The sequence below is a fragment of the Rattus norvegicus genome, chromosome 2 (genome assembly GCF_021556685.1).
Source record: "Rattus norvegicus strain SHRSP/BbbUtx chromosome 2, alternate assembly SHRSP_T2T, whole genome shotgun sequence".
NCBI classification, from domain to species: domain Eukaryota; kingdom Metazoa; phylum Chordata; class Mammalia; order Rodentia; family Muridae; genus Rattus; species Rattus norvegicus.
Window position 1 is genome coordinate 169,086,415 of NC_141535.1, and position 8,426 is coordinate 169,094,840.

The following is an 8,426-nucleotide window of genomic DNA, read 5'->3' on the forward strand; positions in this document are numbered from 1 at the left end:
TTGCAAACCCCTTCAGCTCCTTCAGTCCTTTCTCTAACTCCTCCATTGGGGTTCCTGTGCTCAGTCTGATGGTTAGCTGCAAGCATCCTCATCTGTATCAGTAAGACTTTGTCAGAGCCTCTCAGAAGACAGCTACATCAGGCTCCTATCAGCATGCACTTCTTGGCATCTACAAAACTCTCTGGGTTTGGATGCTGCATATGGGATGGATCCCCAAGTGGGGCAGTCACTGGATGACCTTTCCTTCAGTCCCTTCTCCACCCTTTGTCCCTGCATTTCCTCCTGTGAGTATTTTGTTCCCACTTCTAAGGACTGAAGCATCCACATTTTAATCTTCCTTCCTCTTGAGCTTCAGATGGTCTGTGAATTGTTTCTTGGATATTTTGAGCTTTTGGGCTAATATTTTACTAACAAAATAATTTCCCTTTCTGTAACATTACATTCTTCACGGACCTCCTAAGAAGTGTTGATTTAGTAGTTTATTTTCCCATTTCTAGACAAAGCATCCAAATATTTAAAGCTGGTGTATCACAGAATGGGTAAACTTCTGGAGAGTAATTTGCTACCTCCACTCAGGGTGAGCAACTTTTGTTGCAGGGCCTAAATACATTAATTCTTGATAGTATTTGCTATAACAGCCAAATAAAATTTATAAGTAGTTATAGTCTGGCTAATACTCAATTCTTTTTCTATGTGGAAAAATTTATGATTTGACGTTTGCTTCAGACTGGGAATTTTTTTCTCCTTTGTTTTTATTTTTACTGTTTTTGTTTTCGCTGTTTATTTCAATATGGGGGAAGGAATGCAGTGCCTTGTGCATGTTAAGCAAATCCCTGTTACTGAGGTACACACCTAGCCCTCCTCAATATCTTATTTCAAAATTTTACGATTATTCATATGTCCTACCAATGGATCTTAGAGCTTCCCGGTCTTCCTCTGTGTTTCTCCTTCCCTCCCTTTCTACTCTCTCCTCCATTCAGTTTGAAACCTGAGTTCCCATGGACGGAACCATGGGGCTCATGCATGCTATGAAAGTTCTCTGCCTTAGGCTATACCTCAACTCTTAATATTGGGAAATTTCCACAGCTATTGAGAAAATACACTCTCCAAGAATCAGAACTAATTTAGTTATTATGACAGATCAAAAGAATACATGGGCACAATGCCCTCTGCTAATATTCTGTACTCATATTTCAAATGTATGTAACAATAGAAACATGTATATCTAAGGAACAGTCCCACAGGGAAAACGGGCCAAAGTGCGTACTTGAAAGATTCAAATTATAACTAATAGCCACCCTAAGATGGTTCACAGCTACTGGACATATGGAAGGCAAAACATTTTTCTGTCCTGATTTGGAGCAACAGAATCTCAAGAATGTGAAACAGGGATAACTTAAAAAAAAATGGATCTCTTCCTCCCTTGTCTTCATGGTGGTGTCCCTTCCTCTACCTTCCCTGCTCCCCTCCACCTCCCCACCTATCTGGATCTATTCCCTTCTGCCTCACATTAGAAAAGAAAAGGTTTCTGAGAGATAATGATAAAATTTATAGTAAAAGTCAGTGTAATAAAACAAAAACTAACACTTTGGAATTAGACAAGACAAACAGAAACCAAAGAGCTCAAGAAAAGGCCTGAAAACGGAAGCACACTTGTCCGCACACTCAGGAATCTCGTGAGAGCATCCAACTGGAATCCAAAACACATACTCAGAGGACCTGGCCCAGACCTGTGCAGGCCCTGTACATCTTGCTTCCGTCTCTGTCAGCTCCTAGGAGCTTTGCTATGAAACATGAGGAATCTTTAAGGATAATTGTTTACCTCTAAATTTCCTTTTGACATTTCTAGCAAACAGGCACGATCCTGTGAAAGTAGAGCCCAGAAGAGTAGAACAGGAAATGGTGGTGGGCTATATTAAGACAGCAAATATTACTTTTCCAGACAGGGTGGTATTCCTTTAGCAAACACTCCATCTGCTCTGTCATAGATGGATATATTTCCTTGTCTTCCATTGACTGCTTCCAACTTCCAAGCCATTGCTCACTTTTTAAAATCTAACAATGATGTCCTACAGCAGACAGGAAAGTCCTGAGCTAGTAGGAGTGCTGCCATGAAGCAATGCCCCAGTGTTCTCAACTTTGAGAGCTAATTCTGAAAGAACTTGAAATTTCTATTAAAATATTGCATAGGAATCCTTGGGTGCCCAGATCCTTCTTATGGTCTTATGATTGATTAATTCATTGGTTGGTTGGTTTATTTAATGGACTGATTCACTGACTATCTGAGGAAGGGTCTGATTATGTAATCTAAGATGTCTTAGAATGGAGACTCTAGTGCACCAGCCTGCAGAGCACTGGGATTTCCGAAATGTCTGCCATCCTTATCTAACTGCTTATCCCTTTTGTTATATGTACGTGTTTTGCAGGCATGCGTGTATGTATGTGTATCACACATATTCCCAGAGCCCATTAGGGATAGAAGAATGCTCTGGATTCCATGGAGCAGACTCTCTTGAACAGCCATGTCAGTGCTGGGAACTTAACCCACGTCTTTTTGAAAAACAATAAGTCACCTCTCCACCCCACCCCCCACCCCCACCCCCCACCCACTCCCACCCCCAATACTTATTCTTATTCTGATTTCTCCTGTTTACTTACTGACTGCATCCACACACCATTTCACTATGTTTACCTAAAAACACCAGCCAAATAGATCCCTAGGTCTAGTACAGGAGGCTGTACTTTGGAAGAAGGCAAACTTCTGTATACTTACACCCCAAGGTCTAATACATTTAGGGACTAAATAATTGCTTTCTATTAGGCGTTAATCATTTTCAGGCAAAGAAGTGTCAACCACTTAATGCAGTCGACAGGTTGAATCACTACGTTGAAGTCGATTTCTGTTGGTGGTGTTTGGTTTATGTTCATTGATGGGAGTCTAGAAGGAATAAGAATCCGTTAACTGGATTTCAACTTAAGCAGACAATTCGGAGCTTTCCAAAATCACTTTTGTTAAGCTGAAGAATAGACTTGCTTAGTGGAAATTGTGTCAGACTGAAAAAAGCAGGAAAGAAACTATCAAGGAATAACTATAGGACCTTTTCTTTATTATTTTTCATAGGAGAAAGCAAAGCATGCTGGGAAGGTGAATACAGCTGTATCTTCTCTACCAGTCCTGTAAATAAGGAAGCAATCACTTAGAACAGCATGTCAGCCACCAAGGAACCAGGACACTAGGACTCTTTCTCAGAGAACATGGTGTGTGTGCAGAAACACTTAGAAGTACACTATTACTGTACTTTTCTGTTTATTAAATGTGCATTATCAGCACTGTTACATTGAGATTTGGAATACAAGTACAGTTATTTTGACACAAACTTATTTTGAAACCTACCTTTGTTGTTCTTGATGCATTTTGTGGCAAAATTCTAATTCACATTTTTACAATAAGTTTTCCTAAGATTAGGATGATTCATTGGCCATTAAGATTTTTTTCAACAATGGCCTGAAGATTTTTGCTCATTGGTAGAGTGCTTGCCTAGACTATATCAGATCCTGGCTTTCTCTCCATATTCCATGGATGAAGAAAGGAAGAAAATAATTACTCAAACAATAGAACTCATCAAAATTAATTCTTCAGTATAAAGTTCAATGGAATTTTAAAAGTAATGTATTATCTATAATTGAGAAAATATTAAAATTAACAAATATAAATTGCATAAACCACTTTCCTAAAGATTTTATGTCATTCACAATGTACACATTTTAGAAAACTCTAAGAAGCACCATGATTACTCGCTACATTATAAGTAACAGAACGATGGAAACCTCTGTGGCTGTTACTAAGATACACAGTTTGAATCCTGAGTTTCAAACCCAGTTGTTCACTGGGTCTTACTGACTGAATGCCAATAATATCAAAGTGTTTTGCTTTTGCTATTGAAATATGAAGAAACATTAAACATTAGACATATGATAAGAAGTTTGGAGTCAGGCAAACTTGGGAAGTGCTCCAGTCGGAAAGCACCAACTTCAGAGAGCGGAAGTCCCTCCTCCCGATGCTACCTTATGAACTGTGAGGCACCCCACAGAACGGAAGACTTCACGCTCTTAACACTGGGATTTTCAGGACTCAAGGAGGGTGAGCATAGAGACTGTAGGCTTGCTGTCTCCAACCCGATGGGCCTCCTCCCCTGACGTCTTTCCTCAGGGACTCAGCCTTTAAAACATGGCCCTGACAATTTCCCAGAGGATACCAAGATGTGTCTAAGAAGAAGTGATTTCTTTCTCCTCAGTCATTTCTCCTACTAGTTTACTATTCAAATTCTTAGCCTTTCTCAAATTTGCTTGTTATCCTCTAGTTCTGTGCCGGGCTTGTTCATGAGGCTGTATTTCTAGTAGACAGGCACTGTGTGTCACTTCTTTTTATGTCTTCTGAACTCAGCATAGAACAGGGAATGTAAGGACACAGCTTGCATTTGTCAACCAAACTGAACCGTCCTTTTGCTCTTTGCTCATTGCAATCACAGATGAGTGCGGTGAAGCTCAGGAAAAGCTTACCAATATGTGGGAGCCTGGAAGGAAGAGGCGTGGGGAGCTAAGGAAAGTCAGTGAGCCAACTTAAAGCCTCAAAGCTTTATTTACATCTGATCTTTGTCTACCGGGATGTCACTAAGTCTGAACTTGCTTTTCAGTGAAAGCTATGGCTGTGGCCCAGTTATTCCTGCCTGGCTGGTTGATATTGTTGTTTTCATTATTGTTTCTTTCTTGATTGTCGTGTTGACCAAAATACCCTAGAGAATGAAAGGGGAAGACTTCATTTTAGCACAGTTGTAGTAGTTTGAATCCGTAGTCCGTTGCTGCACTGAATCCGGGCCGAAAGCAGAGCATCATGGTAACAGGAGTGTGCATGCACATGTGTGTGAACACTAGTATGTGTGTGTGTGTATGTGTGTGTGTGTGTGTGATGGAAGATACTGTTCATGTCCTTGGTACACAGAGAGCAAACAAGAACAGAATGAGGAACAAGAAATGGGTAAAACTTCCAAAGTCAAGCATTTTGTGACCTACTTCGCTGGTTTCCGGCCCTTCCTAAAATAGTACTGAGGGACAGGTACTAAAGGTTTAGCATATAAACCTGTGGAAAACATTTCCTATCCAAGCCATAACTTTTATAACCTCATGATTAATTTATCACTCTCTTATGTTTGTAAAGTTGCTTGCATAAATGATTACAAAACACTGAGGTGTAAAAATAAAACCAAAGCAAAACTGTGCGTAAAATGCATTTTTCCTATATCAGACTCTCTAGAGGGTTTAAATTAATTAATTAGCTTATTAATTAACTAGCAGTTATGTTTTGTGTTTGACTTGGAAGTGCGTTGTCTCTCCAGACTATCCTGAAAGACCCGTGAACCTCTCCCTGTCTCAGTCTCCTGAGTTTATCAATAGGGGACCTTATCTCTTCAACCAGTTTGTTCCTGCATTCTGCCCTCTGACAACTGATCTTTCCCAGGCCACACCAGCTGTTTACTGAAAGAGTCTGCGTGCAAGCCAAGCATTTGCTCATGTGATTTTTCTCTTTTGCTGACTGCCACATAATTCTTAATGATTAGACTCTGTTATATCTTTACCAATTCTCTTCTTTTAAAAGGCTGTGAGAAAATAAATCAGGGCTAAGTCAGGGAGATACAGAAAGCGAAGGCAATTGGAGAGACACATGGACAAAGGAGACACCAGCGGAAAGGCAAGGAGTGACAGGGCACAGACATGAGTGAATCTGAGACCAGACTGAGGGGGCTCATCTCCAAAAACAAACTTCATGTGACAAAATTGATTATCCAGGGTATTCAAATTCCCAACTCTTATTAATATTTTATCGGAGCCAGAGGAGCTGTGGACACTGCTAGCACAGGCCTCAGCACCCGTGGTTCTAAGCTTTGCTCGTACAAAGCCACAGGGTCACATGGCAACTCAGTTGGTTGAGTCATTTTGTGTAATCTTTTTTTGTAAGAGTGTTTTTCACAAGGACCTACTGATGACCTCCACTTTCTCCTTGGAACAAGAGGTCAGATGAACGCTTTTTCCTGTGTTTCTGTCTCCTTTATCTCAGTTACAGAAATACTGGATGATGACAGGAGTGTGAACTGAAGTCCATGCCTTACTAATGGGAGAAAGCTGGAGTTCTCCTGCCCAGCATCTCCAGAGATAGAGGTTTACGGGAAGACTCCGAATTAGTTCTGACTCGCTATTACTGACCTATGTTAGCGCTATCAGGTACAAAACAGCTAAAATTCTGATATGAAATGATGTAAATACTTGCTGCTCAGCTGGAATAAATGAACCACCTTTTACATTTTGCTTTTAATCCTTTTACATTGGTTTCAGAAAAATAGAAATTACGGAAGAATAAAGGTGTAATGTGTAGATATTTTCAGCCCTTATTTTACTTCAGGTATTAAAGTGGATTATAGTATGAATCTGTTTTAAAAGTAATTCTGATTACATAAAATTTACTATTCTACTGCCTCTAAAATAAAATAAAGTGCCACAATCTCTGAGATTCTTAACAAGATAAACAATAATTAATGCTGTCAAGTTGGCAGAAGTTAACATCACCTAGGAGACTGGTCTCAGGGTATCTCTATGGGGTATTAACTTGATTGACTTAATTGAGGTGAAAAGACTTGCCCAGTGTGTTTGGCACCTTTTCAGGTGAAAAGACTTGCCCAGTGTGTTTGGCACCTTTTCCCAAGGAAGGAGAGCAGGGACACAATAAAGGTGGAGACCCTGAGCTGAGCTGCACCAGGCTAGTACCCACTGCTCTCCCCTGACAGAAATCACAGTGTGACCTGCCGGTTTGAGCTCCTGCTGGCTTTATTTCCCCTTAAATTGCTCCCTCCACCCCGAGCATTTTAATAACAGCAAGATATTAAAACAAAGAAAAACAATAAGAAAAATGTTTAGCTATCTCTACTTGCAAAATGTCTTAGTTCAACCCTGGCTACGTCCTCACCTGTGAGAGAACCAGTATTAACAACTCTCTCTGTACTTTCTTCTCCAGCTAGCATGTGAAGTGTCCTCTGAGAAACCCTATACATTTAGAGAGGTTTTCTAGACTCAGTGAGCCTGATTAAATCTATTATTATTATTATTATTATTATTATTATTATTATTGTATTTTTGGCTTTCCAAGACAAGAGTTTGTCTATGCATCCCTGGCTGTCTTGGAATTCATTCTGTAGACCAGGCTAGTCTTGAACTCACAGAGATCCACCTGCCTCTGCCTCCCGACTGCTGGGATTAAAGGTGTGCGCTACCACTACCTGGCTGCTTATGACTCTAGGAAGTTCATTTGCAGGGATTGAGCTGCACATAAATTTCCAAGTCAAATGTATACAAAATTTCAATGAAATGTTATCTAAAAATCATTTTAAAAACAATCATTTCATTAAATTTGGAAAGGGTGTTATTTCATTTAATGGCTGTTATTTCTGGGAACCAGTGCTCTGAGATCTAGCATTTCTACAACGGTTTACTGTTTTATAGAGAATTTAATATTTTTTTGTATATTTCTTAGAAAAATTCAAAGACCTGTTTGTTTCCCTAACATCTTTTGACCTGATGTAACTTCTCATCTGAAAGTCCAACCACTGGCTTTTCAGAAGGACATTTCTTTCTAAAAGACACTGTTACGTGCTTGATATTTTTCTCTTCCTCTGCATGTTTTATTTTATTTTATTTTATTTTATTTTTTCGGAGCTAAGGACCGAACCCAGGGCCTTGCGCTTGTTAGGCAAGCGCTCTACCACTGAGCTAAATCCCCAACCCCCGCTCTGCGTGTTTTAAAAATTCTTCACTTACTTATTATTTATTTTTGCATGCATGGGTAGGTCAAAGGACATTTATAGAAGTTAGCTCTCTTCTTCTATCATGTTGGTCCCAGGAATAAAATTTAGATAGTTATCCTCTTTGACTAGTGTATTTACCCACTCATCCATCTCCATGACCGTTTGTGTGCCCTTTTAACAAGTAGTCAATAATTAATACAAAGAACAACCAAACAGGGTAAATAGTAGCAACTCCGAGTGTTCAGTGCAAACAGTGCAAACACAAGATTTCACTCTGAGATAGGAAAAAGGCTGTGGATGCACTAGCAAAGCAAGCATTTCCAGGATGAAATTCAGGAGTAGATACCTGTGAGATGATAGGAGGGCCACTTCACTGTGAACAGATGGCTCTGAAAAAATATAACACGATAGTGGAAGTATTTCAGTCACACCTTCATACTTAAAGAAATGTTTAAGCTGCCCTTGGAATTTTGAACCACACCACAGCATCTTAGGAAATGGAACTTGTTCCTTAGGGCAGTGAAAGAGATAACACCCAAAGAGCTCAAGCTCCTTCTTCTAACACCAGGGACTCCA